The sequence below is a fragment of the Rhea americana genome, unplaced genomic scaffold (assembly GCF_003343005.1).
Source record: "Rhea americana isolate MKP2758 unplaced genomic scaffold, rheAme1 scaffold_7, whole genome shotgun sequence".
Classification (NCBI taxonomy): domain Eukaryota; kingdom Metazoa; phylum Chordata; class Aves; order Rheiformes; family Rheidae; genus Rhea; species Rhea americana.
The window spans coordinates 2227736-2248561 of NW_028186867.1; the positions used below are offsets into that span (position 1 = coordinate 2227736).

A 20826-nucleotide genomic window follows, 5' to 3' on the forward strand; every position below is an offset into this window, starting at 1 on the left:
ATGTTTTTGTAAATCTTACTAAATTCCTTAGATTTAGATTCTTAAATATTTTTCAAAACTGATTTATGTTTAAATTCTCTTTTTGCATAATTTCACCTATACCTTTTTCTTTTTTTAATGAAAAAAACATAGGTGAAAAGAAACCCAAACAGTGACATTAGTATTGTCTTTCRGGACAATTCTCCAACATTTTTTCATAATCAAAAACATTAACTGGGTGACTAATTTATTATCCCCCTTCCTTTCTGGATTTTGAAGTCACATGAGGACTTAAATGAAAAATAGGCCATTTTCAATAGATACAAAACTACAGAAGCATTTTTGAGAGATTTCACTATCAATCTCTAGGAAAGAAGTGCAGGATATGGAGTGCACAAGATGAATATGTTGCTCTCTTTCAATTCGATAAAAAGCTTTAGTATTTTCAAACAATCCCTGGGGGATTATACTYGCAGGAAAACAGGAATATATGGCACATTCCAGTAGGCCATCAATAATTATGCCACCCTTCTGCAAAATATAAACCAAGTATCTTTTCTAAAGCTGCTTAAAATATACACAAGGCAATTGTGTACTTAAGCAAAAGTGTACCAACCAGTGAAGGAAACATTCCAATATTTGCAAAACTTCTACTGATGAGCTGGGCTTTTTGTTTCTTTTATACATTAATATTATACATAAATATTATCACACTGGTATAATATAAATGTGGCTACCTCTGGGACAAGACCAGCAATTAGTCTGTACAAGGATTATGGATAACACTGCAGGCAAGTGGAACCGAAAGCAGGACCACCACTTTCAACACCAAGTGCAAGGTTGCTCTAGCACATTTTAACAGAATAGGTATGCATTGAGATTTTAATCTCTGTTCAAAACACCCACACAAAGCCTGCATATTAATCCACTTGCTCTAAAGTATTAAAGGGTAAATAAATACTTTTTAATGGCTTGCTATGATAAAGGTTTTCCGCTCTAGGTACTTATCAATCTATTCCTTCACAGCATACTTTTAAAGGAATCTAGAAATGCTTTCTGTTTTAAATCTAGCACTCAAGAATGCTCATCTTCAATAAAGGAGGCAAAGCAAAATAGTCATGAGTCAGCCAGAAATCACAGAGTCAAATTTGAAGTACATATTCATTATAGTACTAGTGCAGAAAGGTTTCCCATGATGAAATCAGAGACAAAGTAACACCACCACCTCACAAATAACCACTGTCTTCCAAGAAAATCTTAAAATATGTATTTTCGACTTGAAAGACTCTCCTCAGAATACTTCACTCTTTCAGGTAAACCTCACGGAGTTAGGTTTTAATTTCAACAAAGCAACTTGGATCTCTCAGCACCCTGTTCTTTGCTTGCAAAATGTTTAAGACTTGAGATGACATTTTGAAGGATATGTCTCTAGCGAATACAAAACTTACACTTGCAACCTACATTATAAGCAAAAATTCTTTTCATGTTTCATCTTCTCTCTCTCAAAGTTACTAGACATCATGAAATTAAGAATTTAAAAAGCACGATAATTTGGAACAAAATAAAGCTATTCTGACACTCCTTTTATACCAGGCTCTCAAACAGCTAAATGACTATTAACATCCAAACTAATGAGTTACTCCARAGCAGTAACTCAGTACAATCAATCTTAAAGCCAGACTCGGAGCCAATAAGTTACACAGTCAGTGCTCCAAATTACTTACTACAGTCAACACTTTGCCTGCACAGATGCTTGAACAGCTTTAGTTGTCTTCTCCTTCAGCTGTGTAGCTCAATGAAGTAGTTGTTCTATCCATCACAAATAACAGTTTCAGAGACTGGAAATACATGAGTTATCTACCATTATCTGAAAGGCCAGTACTTTCAGCAATAATAATTAATTTGTGGTAAGCCAGTTGTCTGACAGTAACCAAAGTAGGTAATAAAACTGAAAATGCTTGGTATAGTAAGAACATTTTTCACATAACATAGATTCATGTGTGTTGTGGCTTAAAACAGCATTCCATAATTTTCCATTTTTTTATAATTTTTTTTTGGGGGGTCAGAGAGATATACACTACCAAATCAGCACAAAATTTATTTTACTAACCTGCAGGCATATCAAATGGTATTTTTCTAATTAACAAATCCAGACAAAAAAAAAAGTCTCTTGATAATAATGCATGAGATTTCTGCTTAACTTTATGAAATACAAGAGAAAAAGCACAAACATGTCTAGGATTGTTATGATGGGGGGAACAAAAGAAGAGGTAAAGCATCTAATCATGAAATCTGTGATATTTCAGGTAAGTGAAAAAGAATTATCCCTTTCAGAAGCATTGAACTGTAATCCCTCTATTTTGTCTATTTAGCCCTACCCTCAGGCAAAAGTATAGAAGAAACAGAAGGGAAGAAGAAATGTAGTTCCCTCTATACTGTCCTAACAATCACCATTAACTGATTTAAAAGTACAGATGTTTTTTAAAAAATAGTTTAATTCAGGTAACTTTTGCCCTGAGTAGTGCCACTCCAACCTAAGAAATGAGCTTTGAGTCTTTGGCCTTCAGCTGTGCAAATACCGCATTACTTTTAGCACGCGCACCTTAGATGCACACGACTGAAGAGCAGTACGTGAAGGGGGCTGCTGTTTCCCACATATGCTCAATACAGCGTGCAGTTTCGTAGAGCTGCAACAGGAGCGTGAACTGCAGCTGACAACAAAGATGGAGTTTGTACAGTTTATTCTTAAACAGGGTTTAATGTGTGATGCCAGTATCATCAGCTTCATTTTTGACTAGCTGTAGTTTCCAAAAAATTTAGAAGGTGGGACACGATGGACATTGCAGTAATATAATCTTATGTTGTAGACGCATAAATAGGCATTGCAAGGCCAGGCTTGGAGAGAAATGACTGCAATCAATTCAAATTCATCAAAAACAGGTAAGGGAGGTGCACCTTGGACGCTCCCACCAAGTGGGTACCTGGGAACGGCTCGTCCCCAAAAGGCCTTTATAACTTTGGTCTGGTACCGCTGCAACCAGATGTGCATGTATGCGTATACATATACACACATATACACATGTATCATATATATATATGATCATTAGCACCTACAAGTTGCATTTTCCCCTTATATTACAGCAATTGTACTCAACATCATAGGCTGGAAGCTGCTGAATCAGGAAATGGATCAGAAGCTAACTAAAATGTCTTTTTAGGTATTGATTCCTGCTCTCTGTTTCATGTCAGCTTCCTAGGATCCATCCAACACAAGCCCAAAAGGGTAATGAGTTTCTGAACACACACTCTAATGGTGCACACTGCATCAAAGCTTTCGGTAATTGCCTGGATGCTGCTTCCCAGCAGTACTAAACAACTTAAATATAATTAGCTGGAAGCCCTATGGGCTGCATTTCCCCATTGGAACACCTCTTACACTAATCCATTTATCAGGCTGACAGATGACTGAATCACTGGTACTACGGACCCATTCTACTAATATTTCACAAGACAAAATTTGGGCTCATTACTCATCCAGTGTATTTTTGCAAAAGAAAATCTACATTTAGAGCGGGGAGAAGAACAAACAAAAAACACGCACATCTCTTCACAGTATTGAACAATGTTATTTGTTTGATTAGCACACTAAGTGTAATGCTGGAGCTATCAGGCAGAAAATGCATATGAGATGTACATACTAAGGAACTGTATGATGCCAAAAATAACAAGGAAACGTGCAAACACCGGAAGAACTATTGGAAGTTTTCCAGGTAATCAAACATTTTGGAAAGTTTGGACCAATGGACAGCTTTAGGGATATCCCTCCTGCAGATGGTCTGACTTAGCTCTTAAGCAGAAATTTCTGCATAGTATCCATTTCCTGTATACCCTTATGAATAACAGGTGACAAAAGAAATTTAAAAAAACTCAAAAAGCTTGGGCTATGCATATATGTAAATGCATATGAATTGAACAGCAAACTGCCACAGTACTACGCATTTTGCAAGCTGCTAAAGAATTCTCATGAAGGTACAAATAAATGTTCACAACTTTATTTCTTGGGCAAMGTTTTCCCATAATGTAATGTAAGCTATTCTTTCATTTTCTCCCTGTGGCTTTTGTTTCTGGACAGATTCCAACAAGTAGACCTCTGCAGGGGCTGAAGTCACTGCAACTGCAGGTGTCTTCCCAAATGTGTCTCACTATTGAAAAGAAGACACTGTAAAAATGCCAAATTTGCATAAAATGTTATTATTCCTTTAAATAACAGAAGAAAAGTTCTCTATAATATTGTATGCTTAAGCCTCTTTGATATCAAAGTGCGGGACAGCAAATAATATGGGATAAAAATGGTAATGGCTAGTAAGAAGATACAGAAAAGTGGGGTTGAAAAGGTTCCCTCCTCTTAGGCCTATTGCACTGCAGTCAATAATCCATATTCTGGCTTGGAATGATCAGGAATCAGCTAWAGTGTGAACACTGTTTTATTTGGTTACTTCCCCTAGATGTTCTCACCAGGGACATAGAAAATGTTGATCTTTAATAAGAAATAACTTATTTTACCATTTCCATAGGAGCCTGAGCAAACTGCTTGTSAGCCGATGGTTACCACTTATGAATTCTCTTAAAAGTAACACCACAAGTTAAAGTTAACCCATGCTCTATTTTTGCTTTTATTTGCACAAGGAAAATCTTTTTAAAAGAAAAAGTTTATAGAAGAAAATTTCCATCTAGCACAATAGGGAGAGAGAGAAAAAAAGCCTGTCCATGTTTTAGATTTTGTTCCATTCACCAAGGGATAACATGGATTCTAAACTCAGAGCTAAGCATTAGGATAAGTGCACAGAAGTCCATAAAAAGTGCACAAAAACTAGAAAGAAATTTTACATAATCCAGGTCACTTGTCATCTGAATTCCTCAGGAAATGTTAACTTKCTAAGAATATGCAAAAAACACCACTTCACTCTGAAACAACACACTGAAACATGGTAAAAAGTCCAGGTTTACGCATCTTCCCAGTCTGTCTTGTTCTATCTATCTACACACTGTCTCATCTCCTTACCTAGAAAGACGGACATTGGTATGAATTCATTTCCAAAGAACGACTACTTAAATATTTAACAGTGGAACTCATGATTGAAATACAGTTATTCAGGAATCAAAACCAAACTGATTTAGCTGTAAAGCAAGAATCAGAAAGATGAGAGACAGCCAGCATTTCCCAGAATCACAGACCAACCAGCAATCTGAGAAGGTGGCTAATGAATAGCAGCTATTGGGACATTACCAGACTTCATTTTTGAAAATACAATCACAGGTGTTTACACTGTCTGGTAAAATACCTAGCAGGTTATTAAATACTAAGCTGCTGGAGAGTCGGAGATTTCTTTGTGTGAACCTAGCAGCAGAAATCTCAATTTCACGTGCGCTTTCCTCCCACTCCTTCCCTCCGGCTTGAAACTGGAAAACTAATTCCAGAGATAGTGACTTTTGCATTAGCCAGCCAACTTCCCTATCATTCGAAGCCAACCCCTTTCTTCTGAGCTTCGTTTCCTCTCGTTAGTATATTTTCTACCTCTACAAAGAGCAGACCTGAGCAAAGTCTGCCCCAAGCCATACAACCCCAGTACTTGTCAGCCATACGTTCACATGAAATACATTATTTTACACACACGTTTTCAAAGACACCTTAAAAAGTCAGTGGCACTAAACAGAATAAACAACAGATGTAATCTAAAAACCATTTTGACATATAAAATGTTGAGAATTCTTCTTTCAGTCATTTTTAATAAAACAGATCCTGGTCATCAACTTAGGTAAGGGAAGACACTGTTTGCCACGCGGGGAATTTAAGAGGCTTGCTTTATTATCAGTGAAGTTGAATTTCCTTGGTGCTACTTCTGATTTGAAATGAATCTTTATTTTTTGAAGTAGATACAATCTCTTTAAAGTGTTTCCAAAATTACTACATAAACAGGCTCTTCCTTTTATTTTAAGCCAGGGGCAAATACATAGCTGCTTTATATAAAAAGACTTGCACTAAATTCCTTTTTTTTTTTTTTTTTTTAATAGAAGAAGAAAATAAAAGTTTGAGGAGACAAAAGGAATCATTTAACAATAAAACTTACAGCTGGAGTCATACTTCAAATACACAGTAGTTAGTGTATGCTTGGAAGGCCATGGTAAGAAGTTACAGACTACAAAAATGTAAACACTATTTGTAAGTGCCAATAAATAGCTGCTCTAGAAAGCACGTCAGAAATAGCCTAATACACCGATCTACAAACAGGCCTTCTTTGTTTGAAAACTTAACTTCTATTTTCAGTAACTATCTTGAGCATTAGAATTTTTGTGCCATCTCCGTTGCTGGAGGTTTACAAGAGCCGACTGGACGCAGCCCTGAGCAGCCAGGCCAGACCCAGAGCTGGCCCCACTTTGGGCAGCAGGATGAGCTAGGGGCCTCCTGAGGTCCCCTCCTGCCTAAACTACCCTACAATCTTACAGTTGTGTCTTAAAATCATATATGCCTGTTGTACTGCTTCCATAAAAAAAAGAGCTTAATAAGAAAAGTAATAGCACAAACTTGCATATTAAATTCAGACAGATCTTAAAAGTATCAAACAGGAGATACTCTTTCTGATCATACAGACTTTATGCTGGTTAAACTATAACAAAGCTGAAGAACTGAGTCTAAAGATGCAGGAACTTTTTGTCATACTACAAATTGCTCTCAATTTTATCTTCTCGCTTTACTTAAATTATTTCCAGAGCTATAGTAGTAAGAATTATTTATATTAACTTAGATGATGCTCACAAACTCTCAAACTATGCGATTTATAACCCTTCCTTCAATTAAAATGCATGGTGTAATCTAACAGGTTATATTGCATAGATATCAAAAAAATTCACCTGAGAATACTGGCAAGCAAAGTACACTACATTAAGTAAAGAGCAGGAACATGAGTTTATCTGCAGTAAATACAGCCATAAAAAAGCTGTGTATTTTGAAATACAAAGACAAAAGAAACCCTACATATCACATAGACTTTGTGGTAAAGAGAACTGGTCTGGCAGCTTCTTGGTCCAAAAAACTCAATCCTTTGAGTTGGCTAGTAACCCAAATATTTCCCTGAATTTGAACTTTTGCATAAAAGATTGTAAAAGTCTTTAATACAAGTGAAGTTCCTGAAAAAAACAGAATATTTTCAAAATTAGCATCTGCACAGTCCATAGTAACTAACTTCTCTAGGTTTCAGTCCAGTTGATTTGTTAATCTGATTAAACTGGTGCTTGATATTAGCTGTTTCATATCCTGCTACTAGATAGGCCTAACAGGAGTAAATAGGGGTGTATAGCTCTACACTGAAACCAGATTCACCTCTCTTGACTAATATAAATGAGAAAAGTTTATTTGTATAGTGAGATTGAGATAAATCCTTCTAATAAATTTGACCAAAGTATCATCTCTTAATATCTGTGTTGTTCTTTATATTAATGCAATTTGATACCATGAACAGTATGACCCAATCATCTTTGTTTTCTTTTAGTTTTTCCATGTATTTTCAGAGATGGAAAAAGAGAAAAGAGAGAAAATACGAGATATTTTGGCTAATAAAGCTCATATATTTTTAATGATTCTCCAGTCTGTACTTCAGTGAAAGGGCACACATAAAGACTAGTCGAGATCCTAATATTAGTAACTGGTTATCTAAATAATTTAACCAATACATGTTTTATAATGTCTCATGCTATATTCAGACATAGCTAAATTTGTGAAGTATGTTCTGGAGTCATAATGAAAAATCTTAATGTAAGCACTGGAATTTAATTAAAAATACACATACCAAAAGCTTGAAATTTCAATTGATTAAACATGTTGAGGAAGGAGAATGTGGGAAACTACAAAGTTAAATTGTTTTYYTTTTTCCCAAAGCCTTGTTGGCCCTGCTGCTCCAGCAAGAGAGCTCAAGGACCTGATTCTGTTCTGTTTTCTCTAAAAAGCATTTCTTTAAAAATTGCTAGGACAAAGGAGCTTAAGAATGGAAAGGGTTGTTATCAGTCCCAGCACCTAGAAATGCATTGCAGTATTTAATACTGAACAGAACTAGAAGAATTTATTATATAAATTTGATGTACAATTAGATAAGTATTATGTCTGTTTTTCAATTATGAAAGTAAGAAATTGAAGTATGTTTGAAAGCCATATAGATCAGGACAATAATCTGAATTACAATGTGGACTGCTTAAATTCTTACCTACATGTACTGTACTAACACTAACACTGCACCTTCCTGTAAATTTGATAGCAGTATRTTTTCAAGACTAATTTTGTGCAGTCAGTATTGGATGCTACTTTTAGTTAGCACTAAAATGTTACTTTTCGCAGGGTCTGAGAAGTGTGATTACTGGTGACTTCAAAACAAAATGGAAGCAACTGCATCAGTCTTTTAATCTTCAGAATTAAACTCTCTAAAAATTGAGGAAAGTATGAAAAGCGAGAGCAACTATTTACATAGGAACATACCTATTTTTACTGTGCTGTATTAAATTAAACAGAACCTTTCAATTTCATGATGGAACATGTCAGGAATATTCATACCATTTAACTTTGATTCCAATTTCAGTATATGTATACGGATGCTGATGTCTAAAGCTAGGTTGTATGAATTTTCAGTCTTCATTATAAATGAGTAGTTTCTTTGTATTACATTAACAGGAGAAGGACCTGGAGTTGAACATCAGCATCACAGATCACTGGATGTGGATATCAGCAACCAAAAAGGATCATTAAGAGCCTGTTCTTATCTCAGTTTACAGATTTCGTTTTGCTTTGCAATTAAGTGTTTTAGGGACGTACAAGTTGTTACAGTCACTTTTGCTCTAGCCTTCAAAATTATTTAGGAAAAATCTGCTTTCGTACAGCTTTACTTCTCAACTTATAAGGCATCAGAGAAGACTAAGTCTCTGACTTCTCCATTCTGCTGAGCTACATGAACAATTCTTAACTGAGTGACATGAAGGCCAAGAGACTCCGCTTAGAAATTTTGGAGGACAGGCATCAAAATTTAAATTTTATCATCAAGGTAGCAAAAAGCCTAGCAGCCAAATTCCCCATTTTATCCTCTACAGTTTGTAATTTCAGGCTGCAGCTGTGCTCTTGTTCTGACTGCAGCCTCACTGCTGTAAACTTACTCTCTTCCTTATCGTAATCGCTCTTCCCTTACATCGCTGCTGAACATCGCTGCCCCTCCATATCTGTGGAATAACTGCTTATGTCAGAACRGTTCTGAATAACAGAGTTTGTTGAGTTGGAGTTAAAAGGGGTTTATACTAACCTAGACTATAGTGAACAAACCAGGYTGGGGAGTGCCTACATGATCGATTAAATCTCAGGGGTGCAGGAAGGAACTGTGGGGGACAGTTTGCCAATTCAGCTGCAGCCAGACTAGTGGGAGGGAAGCACCGAAAGCTGTCCTTCTGCTTATGTTTCTTGGCTTTCTCCCTCCTCATGCCTGAAATCCAGCATCCCTGATTCATCCTTCCAAGCTTCTTCAAAACTATTACCTCCCTACCAGTACCACAACTTAAACTTTGATAAAAGTCAAAGCACATCGATATTGTACCTATATTAAAAAAAAGAAAACTCACAGTAAACCAGCAATGAGTTTGAAATACAGCCATTTTGGTGTCCTCAGTTCACCTTGTTATTGCACCTCCAGTTATTGCAGCACATGCGGCATGTAACATCTCCCACTGGTTGGAGACTCCCCCTAAAGGTGAGCCATATGTTTTGCAATACCTAGACACAGCAGGATAAGATAAGGAAATCTCTGCAGCCCTAAGGCAGAACTGCTTTGATTTCAGTGCTCTGTGTCCTGTCTCTATTTTTTTTAATGAACAATTTAGCCGTTTAATTTATTTTGACTAGGTTTACAGAAAAAAACACAAATACTGGTGTGTGTGTGTGTGTGTGTGTGTGTGTGTGTGTGTACACATACGTGCTCCCATAATACCTAGGAAATCTCTTGTGTTATCTTTCTGTATAACATTACCTTCCACTAGACAAATATATTTTTAAACAGACTGGAATCAAAACAACATTCTCAGCATTCAAGACATTCTGTCATTACTGTCCATTTGTTGCCCTCTAGGTTTCTCTCAGCTGGCAAATTTCCCATTTAAGGAATTATCAAATTCATCGCTTAGACACAGCAGCAAAATAAAATGAAAAGCTGGATTATTCTAGAGAACTCATTTTTCATTCATTGTATAAAAATCAGTGCATGAAAAAAATGAAAATAACAGCAAATGGAAGCAATCTCCCAGAATCCACAGGCCTCCCTTACTATACTCTGCAAATTCTAATTTTGACTAAGATGCCACAATATTTATATTATACACATCCTTTATTTCTTTAAAAATGTTTAATGGCACATATTATGTTAACCTGTTTTGGAGACCTAAACACTATGCTCACAGGCAATATGTCTTTTTCTAATGCAGTTCTTGTAAGGCTTCTGTTTCCATATACCGCTGACTCTAATGTACATAAAGAATTACTAATTCCTATGTTGCCATTTTCCCTACATCATATTTTTTCCACAGAGAACTAGTAAGAAAAAAGAAAGAAAATATTAAAATGATTAAATTATAAGTCTTCCATGCCAAGAAGATTCAGGATTTACCTGGCTGATCAAGTAGCTTGAGTGTCAGAAACTGTGCTGCAAAGCCGTATGTGCCTGGGCCCACCTGGCTGCAGCACCCGGATTTCTGATAAGCACAAACTATGGTTCTTTGCACTGTAATACACAAAATCTCTCCACAGCCCTTTCACATCAAACTGYGGGAAACTACTTTCTCCCTCTGTGTAGGAAGAAAAAACTGTGGGAAGGTCTGGAGAAACATCTCAACATCTTTTCTCCTTACTGTGTAGTTAAAGCAGGTATCATCTTCTTGTCATAGATGAGTGAACTAAYAAAAGCTCTTAGCAAATCCAGGTTAGGATTTCATGTGTACGTATGTGTAGAGTGTGGATGTGCATGCACATGAACCAAGTCAGGGACAAGATGAGTATAAGCCTGAGGAATCCTAAAGAGATTAACATACATCAAACCTGCTACTGAGCCAGAACAGACTTAAGGAGACTACTGCTTTCCAACACTGATACTAATCCACTACCTTCTACTGTGAACAGTATAACACATTGATTAATCAATTTCTTTTTAGAGCCTCCCTTTAAAGCTTAAAAATTAATGTTTCACTTTATTAATACTCTGTATGGCTTCCCATATTTTTTAAGTGGTATGAATAAATTTATCTGTGGTTGCTAATGGCCACAATATGGGAAAATACTACATATGAAAGCCACTGTTCCACGTGCATAGAATCACTTTCCTTGAAATATACTGCAAAACCCAAGCAAAAATGACTGCAAGTGACCAATTCTTTCCGTTTATTGTTAAACAGGCTAACATGAATATGCTCTCTGTGCAAAAGAAAAGAAGAATAGCCTTGTGAACAAAYGTTCCAAACGGAGGAAATAAAGCATACTATTATATTTGCCACATTTTAAGACCGGAAATTGTTCCATATACTCTTTTGGGCTCAGGTCCTTCTGATCTACATTTTAGAAGATAAAAACTCATCTAAAATTTCATGCTATGATACAAGGACTACCAAAACGTATGCTATGTTCAGAAATGTAAGTAGTGGCATGTTCCATTCCATTACTATATCTAAACAGACTCTCTGTTAGGTCCCAAGGTTCTCAGTAGTGTCTTATTTAATAGTCCAGGCTGGGGAACCAAGCACTATGTTTTGCYATTCTGACCATAAAGCATTAATAAATAAAATATATAGGGAAAAAAAAAAAACTGCTGCAGTAAGCTTAAATCAATCATCCACAACAATTACCATAGATGCAGACTTACAAATATGTTTCAGTTTTATTGTATGTAGCAAGGTATAATAGCATACTATCTCATGAACGATCTGTGGATACTAAATAATTTTGTGCCATCAGGAATGATAGCTCATTCTACAATCTAGAGTCATATCCCAAAGAACAGTAAGATATATTGTAATGTAATACAAAACAAGAAGAGTAATGTGTGAAGGTATCTATCATAAAGTAATAGTACTATCATTTTTTTTAACTACATAAGCCATGGTTGATCTCTGAGTGATTTCTATGTTGTGTGCATTGTAATATAAGCTCTGGAAAAACAAAACTTGTTCAGCAAAGGTCAAATGATCTTGTTTCTCCTTTATTTTTTCTTGAGATGCTCTGCTACCCAAAATTACATAACGAAGTGTGTTTTTAGATGGAAAAAATATCTTGGTTCCAAAAGAGGCACTGGTGTGACTTTTCAGAAATAACAYGTTAAAAATAAACCATCAAAAAATTTGTATTGTATTGACTCCATGACTCTAAAAATGCACTCTAAACTGTCATTACCATTAAAGGTGATGAATATACTGTAATTCACTGGTGATTTTTCTGACACAGCCATCTCTCTACCACTGCACTTCACTTCTTCCTTCCCAGGAAAACGGGGACCAAATATTATCATCCGACGACAACAGACACCCGCCACTGGGCTAGCAAAGGGGTAATTCATAAGCAGTCTGCTGCAATATGCAAACATTCTGCAAATTCTTCAAAGCAGAAGCATGCCATTAATTTTGGTATTTATTACTTTCTATGAAAGATAAGTGACTCAACTTTGAGAATGGCTTTACAAGGCTGRTATTTTGTCCCTGTTTAATGCTTATTTGCTGCATGATGTGCCTGCCTATTAGGAGACTGTGCTTATTCCAAATAATAAATTAAGCAGTAAGACATGACAAGCAGTGYACTTGTAGGCAATTTACTTACCACCTGAGGCATGCTACAAAGGCTCAAGGCCTAAGGCTGAGTAACTTTAACCATTCAATAAATGMAATAGTAATCAAACTGAAAAGAACAGCTTTGAGAGACTCACTTCTACCACGATATGGAATTCATATGCAGAAGAAAGCAGTTCTGTGCATATCGTGAACATTACTGACATAATAATGACACTGTTAAAAAACTCTTTTAACCATATCTCTGACAGTGGTTTACAATACAAATTAAATAGAGAGGTTTATATACATTGCTCTAGGATCAAACATTGCTTGTGAAATGATGTAACTACCCACAGATTGGAGATCCAGTATCAGTTTAAAAAACTGTGTGCATAGATATGGATAAGTATTAACGGATAGGACAGTATATCAGTCATTCCAGAGATTTAGCAACTGACCTGTACTATTAACTGGATCTATCACATTTTTGCAATCCTGATCACGTAACGATTAATTAATGCCTACTTGYGGAAGCAGCAAGCAAAGAATTAATTTAAAATGATTTATTTTTTTCTAACAGCAATAACTCATCTAATTCTGAAAAGAATGAGCATAGACAGTGAGCTTTGCTACTGGGACATTTTGTTTCTTTCGATGCTGCAAGTTTAATGAGTAAAACAAGGACATTATTTAGGTTCATGACCTATTCTCCAGTCACAGTAAAGTTCACCTCTTATATAAGCAGTGACAAGTTGGCTTTAATTTGCATTCAGCATACTAACATTTGAAGTTTTCCATAAACTCACTCTCCTGCTATGCTTTCCAACTCTCCTGCCTAATCCAACTGCAGAGTCTCCCGACATAAAGAACGAACCATCGTTTCCTGTGTCCACGAGGAACCGTGGGACAGGTAAGGCAAACATAGTTTACAGGAACAGCCACTGCTCCAAGTGATCCAACCTGTGTGAACTTGCACAAAGTAGTGTGTGGCGAGCTTTGCATTTAACTCCATGTGTGTGCGTGTGTGTATGTGTGTACAAATATGTGTGTGTGTATATATATATATATAAATAATAGATTTAGATTTCTCTGATGTAGAAGATCATACACACAAGACGAAAAAGCACGTATAATACAAGTTCTACATATTTATCTCAGATTTGTATGGTCATTAGCTTTCACAGGCAGTACAAAATCTCCAGTGGAGTATTATGACTTGTATAACCCTGGCACAGAAAGCTGCCTTCCATACACATTCCTAAAACCTCAAGCTAAACCCTTAACAGAAAAATTAATCTGACGGAGAATAAAGGATGTAAGGATCTACTCATTAGGCGGAGARACTAGGCGGTAAACTATTTTATGAGAAAAAGCAGTATCTATTCATTCTATCCTCTTTATTCTGCCGAGTCTTAATCTGTAAAAAGGGATGACTAAAATATATCTCAGCCTCTTACAAGATAATCATTACTTAGAAAGGCTACACCACATACCACAGCAGGAGGGAGCCCACTTGGTTTAATAATTCACAGAACAAACTGCTACGGTCTAGTTTTACTTCAACAAGGTATCACAACGTTTTCAACAGGTTTTCATGGGAAACCCACAAAGTGTCTTTTCTGTTTTCTTCCTGAACTCTCCCTCCCAGCCCAAGCATATGTACATTAGGATTTCATAGATACTATAAAGGCTGCATAAAACAGGAAGAGTTGCATATATATAAAAAAAATCTAGCTAAAAAAAGATCAAAAACCAAGAACTAGCTACTGGTTTCTCTTCCTGTTGTTTCTCCAACCATCTCACCCCACCTCAAAACAAGAAAACGAAAAAGACATCCACTGTTCAAGACTGAGTATGAGCATACGTAAACTAAACAAAACAGCCTCCAAACCCTTTAGCTGGATAAACATCAGTGGACTGGTGTTTTCTATCTTCCTTCCGAAATGAATGGCATCACATCCAAGCTCTTCAATGTCGAGGACAGAAATACTACAGCTCTGGAGTGGGCTGCCTCTTCTTCTAATGAGGAACCAAAACATGCTAGCAAAAAAATCCTCCAAGTACCAAACACSATTTTTATTCTCTGATTTCACAAAGTGCATTCTAAAAAAGAGGCTTCTTACTGCTTAGTCAAGATAAAATGCAATTTGCAGTCTTGTAAAAAAGTGTACTCATAAAAAGTGTACTCATGCTCTAATATTTATAATAGATATTCTTTTCAAGAATTTTGAATGTTGTAATATAAATATTTTCCATAAAACTCAATTCTGTACAGTAAACTATACTTATTTTAAGTTTAAAATTGAAAGACCATAAAAACAGATTTCTTACATCAAGTCAAACATCCACTTTAGCCAGTATCTCTTCTTTGACCATAACCAAAAGTGGAAATCTAATGAAGAGCGTATGAACAAAACCAGGACACAGCGGTGCTCCCCCAGGTCCCACCGGTCTGCAGCTCCAGGACTTCCTCATGGTGCCAGTATCAAAACACACCAGTATACGTACACACCAGGGTTCCACACCAGCAGAACACAAATGCAAAGTACTTGCAAGTTATGACCTTGGTGGTGGKGGGGAGGGGGAAATCCATCTTCTGCAGAACTGTAACAGGTATATTGGGAATCTTGTGGGGCAAAATACCTGGCCATGATTTTAGCTATCTAAATGCTATTAGCTGAACATAACCCTGTCCTTCGTGCTTTATTCGATGTTCGAAGTTATCAAAGAGATTCTAGCATTCAGCTCCTTCTGAACCTGCAAGTAGGACCCAAATCAAAAACCATGTAAATGTGAATATTTCTACAACAAATCTGCACATAAAAGTTATGTATGAGGACTGGAGATTTTCACAAACATTTATTAACCAAATGTTCAAATTTTCACGTATGTGAGCAAAAGCATAATCCGCAGAAGCGATGGACCTATCTGAAAATTAACCATAGGAATGCTTTTGTGACTTTCTTCCTTTTTGAAAATCTGACTTCAGGCACATTGCATCTCTGCTAAATTGCGCTTCTTTTTTGTGATGGTAATCACTTGGCTTTGTGCCCAAGAACATACCCAAAGTATGCAGTGATCTTGAGGGCAAGCCCATTACTCACTCAYATTCTCCAAATATTGAGTCCTTAGACTTCCATAAAATTCCTTCACACAAGGGGACAGAATTGCTACATTATTACTGAACAATTCTTGTATTTTGGAGTTAAAATGACTAGATTTCAGTTTCTTATTTTACAGCTGCCGCTACACTGTCTTCTACTTTATTCTAGTTGAATAATTAAATACCTTTTAGTCCTTCTGACAGTCCTAGACTCAGCRTGGATGTTAATCAATATCACATAAAAGGGAATTAGTCTTAGGCAACTGTTGCACAAGGCAGAATGGATAAGGTAAGAGGGAAAAAGCTCTTTAGAGTTGAAGACTAATTTTTTTTTTTTGCCTTGTACAACACTTCTTACCACATGTGCACTACACATTCATAAACATGCAATACATGCACAGATGCACAGCAGAATTCAAACTGACCTCCAGGATTTAGCCTTGTGTTATAATATGATGGCAACCAACAACCAACAGTCACTTCTCAGTCCACTCTTTCCTAACTTCCTATTCTTCACATGTTCCAGGGCTCAAAAAAAAAAAAAAAAAAAAAAAAAAATACTCTCGACACAAACATTTTTAAAATACTCTGGTTTAAAATACTAGGTTAAATGAAACTTTCACTGTGTGACTGCACTAGGAAAAGATAAAAAGAACACATTTAATAAATATGATCTTGAATTCTGCTCAGCGCAGAAGAGTTAGGAAGACTCATTTTTCCCATAATTTGAGGAAAATTTCTAGAATCTCCCACAGCCCACAAGATATGTATTTTTTCTTTCTTTTCTCATACTACAATTAATCAGTAGAGTATTAAGAGAGATGGCAGACTCAAGCTCCCAAGGAATGGAAGACTCAAAGGAAGTAATGCAAATTTTCCCTGTGCTGCCCTGCCATGATACTTGCAGTCAGATCCATACAGAGAGTAGGAGACACTGCAGTTGCCGTACCTCTTCACCTGCTTTTCCGTTCTGGTAGGAACTGAATTGAGAAACACTTAAAACTTCCTAATAGGCCTTGGCAAGAAATGGCTTGCAAGTCCAACAGTAGCAATTTCAGGTGCTAAATAAATAAACAGTGATAACGACACCTAGTCAAGCCACTGACCTAGAAGTGGAAGACTCTGTATAGCCTTTTTACTGCTCTATTCTGGGCAGCCTCTTAAATTTCTTATGTTTAATGAACTAGTATTTATAAAACACAGTAATTCAACTTTAATCCATGCACAGCGTAAAATTAATACCTCTGAGTAATGCAGAACAGATAGGATTTCAAATGGAAAACATAATTTTTACGTAAAGCGTTCTTGGTATTACACTTTCTGATATATTTAGCTGAAATCCAGTTTTGCCAAAAATACGCTGGGTGTTGTACAACCAGTCACCATACTGACATTTTAGTTATTTATAAATTCTCGGTGCATACTGATTGATATATAATGAAGTACACTCTTCAAACTAACTTGATACTGCAATTTTGCTAGCCATTAAGTTGTATTATACATACATACTTAAGAAACAATGTAAGCTAACCTAAACTTACTATTTTTGCACATTATTTAGCTAGAAAGTAATGAATGACCTGTTCTTATATACAAGACCATCATTTTTTAAAATGGAAATTAGACTTCAATTAAAATGTAAAAATCAAACACAATGAGATCTTTTAAAATAGTGTTTTACTACTTAATAAAGTTTATATAAAATGTGCACAACATTTAATAAAACATTTCTGCAGTTGGAACAAAATCAGTAAATACAAGATGAATAATCCATAACTAGTGAAATGAACGGAGTATTTCTGGTTCCCACACTCTCCAATATTTTAAAACTTGTAGATCTCAGCCCCTCTTTTTTGATTTTCTCATCAAGTGACTACCTTGGGGAAAGGAGGGACTTTCCCGCCTTGTAATCTCCCAAGCAGTTTCTCATCTTTAAGCTATTTGCTAAACTTGATAAGCTGAAATGAAGAAAAGCCTTTCACCTGCTGGAAAAGCTACAGTTACCAAAAGCGATTTTATTACCCTGGCCAGGTCCAGATGTATATCTAGTCTTCTTGCAATTAAGCAGATGACTTTCCCTAAAACTTCAGCAGGAAATGCCTACTGTCAGAATACTACCTTCATTATAATAAGGAATATAAGAAATTCAGAACTTAATGATATGCCATGATTCTTGCATTAATGTTCCTTTTCTAGCAAAAATGCAGCCATTTTAGTTTTAAGAGATTCAAACTGTCCTTTGTGATTTATCAGAACTACTCAYGCTTCAGCAACAGGCTTGAGCGAAGGCAGTATGTCAGGCAACACTGCCAGGCCTGTAGGACATTAATTTAAAAAGCTTATCTGAAAAAAAATGGAAGTGGTAAGTACAACTATAATACAAGCGTATAGAGGAATGAAAATAAGAGACTGAAGACMAAGATACATAAATAAATGCACAGCCCAGTTCCTAAAATAGTTTACATTAGCAAACTAATCTCTCTGTAGGGTTACAGTCAAGTGCTGCTGGATTTGTAATCTAAACTGAAGCCAAAAATAAACATATATGGAAGCAAAATTTCAAAGACACAAGTATTCCACCTTCAATATTTAATATTCTAAGAGTACTTTAGGAGATGTCTAAATGCAAAGCAAATACAAGAAATCATGTGTGACAGAAATACCAGTTCTTGCTTAAAAGTAGATCTCTCTTAAATGTCTTAATAATCCACTCTATTATAACATCTAATAAAGTCGTTATAACATCTAATAAAGTAGCTGACTATGCAAAGACTTTATTTCTCCCTTCCATCAAAATGCTCTGTCACACAGATCAGTGTGTTAACAGGGCATCTTTGCCCCTCCTCCAGAGTTTTCCTTTGACGCCTTCTTCTCTAACTTACGGCAGCTGTGACTGCGAATGCAAACTGCACGGGACAAACCCTTCTTTAATTAGTGTAGATTGCTAGGCCATGAATCAACAAATACACACCACTGGTACTACCACTATAGCTGTCTCAAAGGTCTATTTATTTGCCTCCAGTCTCCACTAAAACTCAGCTGCTTTAATCCCCCATATGCCACTCACCTCTTATTTTGCTATGTGCCAATTCTTCATGCTAAAAGGCAGTCTGTACATGTATGGAWTTTTTTTTTTTAATTATGTCTCCAACCTACCAGCTGTCAAAATCTACTTGACATTTACAATAGTGTCTGCAGAGTAATCTGTATCTATTTCAGTTTTTTCACTGTCAACTACTCTTGCTCTTACTTTATGAGTACACTTTCATTGTACACTCCTCAGATAAAGCTTATCATTTTTGGTACACATCTATATTATGGTTGAATAAAAAATCTGAGCTACAGAAACAGTACATTCTTTAAGATAAGATGAGGATGAATTACATAATAGGTATCGAATAACTCATCTCCAATTTGGCAGGCATAATGAACACACTTCTTCGTTCAGGCATTCAACCGTCACTTTGGACTCAAGAAAAAGAAAGAAGTTAAATTAAGTTTGCCATGGAGCTATGCTTTAGATCTCTGCCAGACAGTAAAAGCTACATCAACCAACCAATAGTCTGATTAAATCCAAAATGTTTTTATATTTTGTACTTAAGGGTGGAAGATAACTTTGCTCTTTCCTTTTTCTGCAGCTTTTGACAACAATGAACTGTCTCAAGAGATAAAAATAGCTTCTTACCTGAAAATCATATGGAAAAAAATCAACCGCTCTTTAAAAAAAAAAGAAAAAAAAGAATGTCTGGACAAACCTTTCACAGATTTTCCTTCTTCAGTTATTTAATGAACATATGGTCATTTATAATATGAGATACACTTTCAGTATTTCAAAAATTAGTTCTAAAAATGCCTAGAACTACTCAGCTCCTCCCCTGACTACACCACCCTCATTCAACAGCCTTCCAATATCCTTTGTTATGGGATCTCTTTTGATGGTGAACCCATGTTCTGGCCTCAGTGTCTTCTCTCTGCCTTAAATATGTACGTTATTTTTCTTCTCTTAGAAAGTACCTTATAACAGGTTACTTCAATTTCACATACATCATCACATCAAATATCAATTACGGTAAGAAACAAACCTGTCCAGCTGGCATAGCCGATTAAAAATACAGATACAATAAATGCAAACACAGCTATATGAAATCAAGTATTTAAGAAACTATGAGGAGTCAATCATTCAGGTTAGTGAAACCCAACAGTAGTTAACAGCAGGATTGATTTCATCTACTTTCTGACACACATGTGCAAGACACACTCATGTCTGCGCTGGGCTCCTCTGCCAGTCAAGAGGACAGGACAGGACTCCTGGAGCAGCACCCACCTGACGTGGCAGGAGAGAGGCCGCGGGCCGGGAGCACCTGCTTTTCTCCGGGGCATCTAAGGGAGATCAGTGTGAGATGGCTTAGAAGGAGATGTCTGTGTAACCTGAGAAGGCAGAGGCGAGACGATCCCACCGCAGAGACCTTATTTTAATGAGTAACAGGGACACAGCTGAGGGTGTAGAACTACAGAYAGTCTTCTAGGGTTTTTTCTCTTTATATATGTATGTATGTAAAAGTGTGTGTGTAATTTCTAATCAGAGAGTTATGCAGCTACAAAAAATGCAAATGAATCTGCTTCCATGTTGTTCTTGTGCCTTTCGATAAAGATTATTACAGTTTATTTTACTCACTGTCAGTGTCTTTGGAATTTAGTGGACCTTCTCATGTAAACATACTGGTTTGCTCAATATTCCTTCCTGTTCAATGGAGATTTAATGCTATCTGGTGCATAATTTAACTCAATAGATAGTAAACCAACTTCTTTTCCTCTTTGTAATGAACATAAACTGCAAATATAAAAAGCATTTCAGAAGATGGCAGGTTTCTTTCATCCAACTTCTAGTGTTTTTTCAAACATTGCTCTGTACTCTT

General features: G+C 36.3%; 1 protein-coding gene across 4 annotated transcripts in view; it reads right to left on the bottom strand.

Moving 5' to 3' along the window:
- TBL1X (transducin beta like 1 X-linked) overlaps nt 1-20826 on the bottom strand; it is a 202647-nt gene that overhangs the window by 99700 nt on the left and 82121 nt on the right. Inside the window, exon 1 of one of the 4 annotated variants that reach the window (XM_085321552.1) lies at nt 16336-16354. The exons of the other annotated variants lie outside the window; for them this stretch is intronic. The gene's annotated coding sequence lies outside the window, so the exon portion shown is untranslated. Of the gene's footprint in view, nt 1-16335; nt 16355-20826 lie in introns of those variants that run through there. 4 annotated transcript variants of the gene reach the window in all.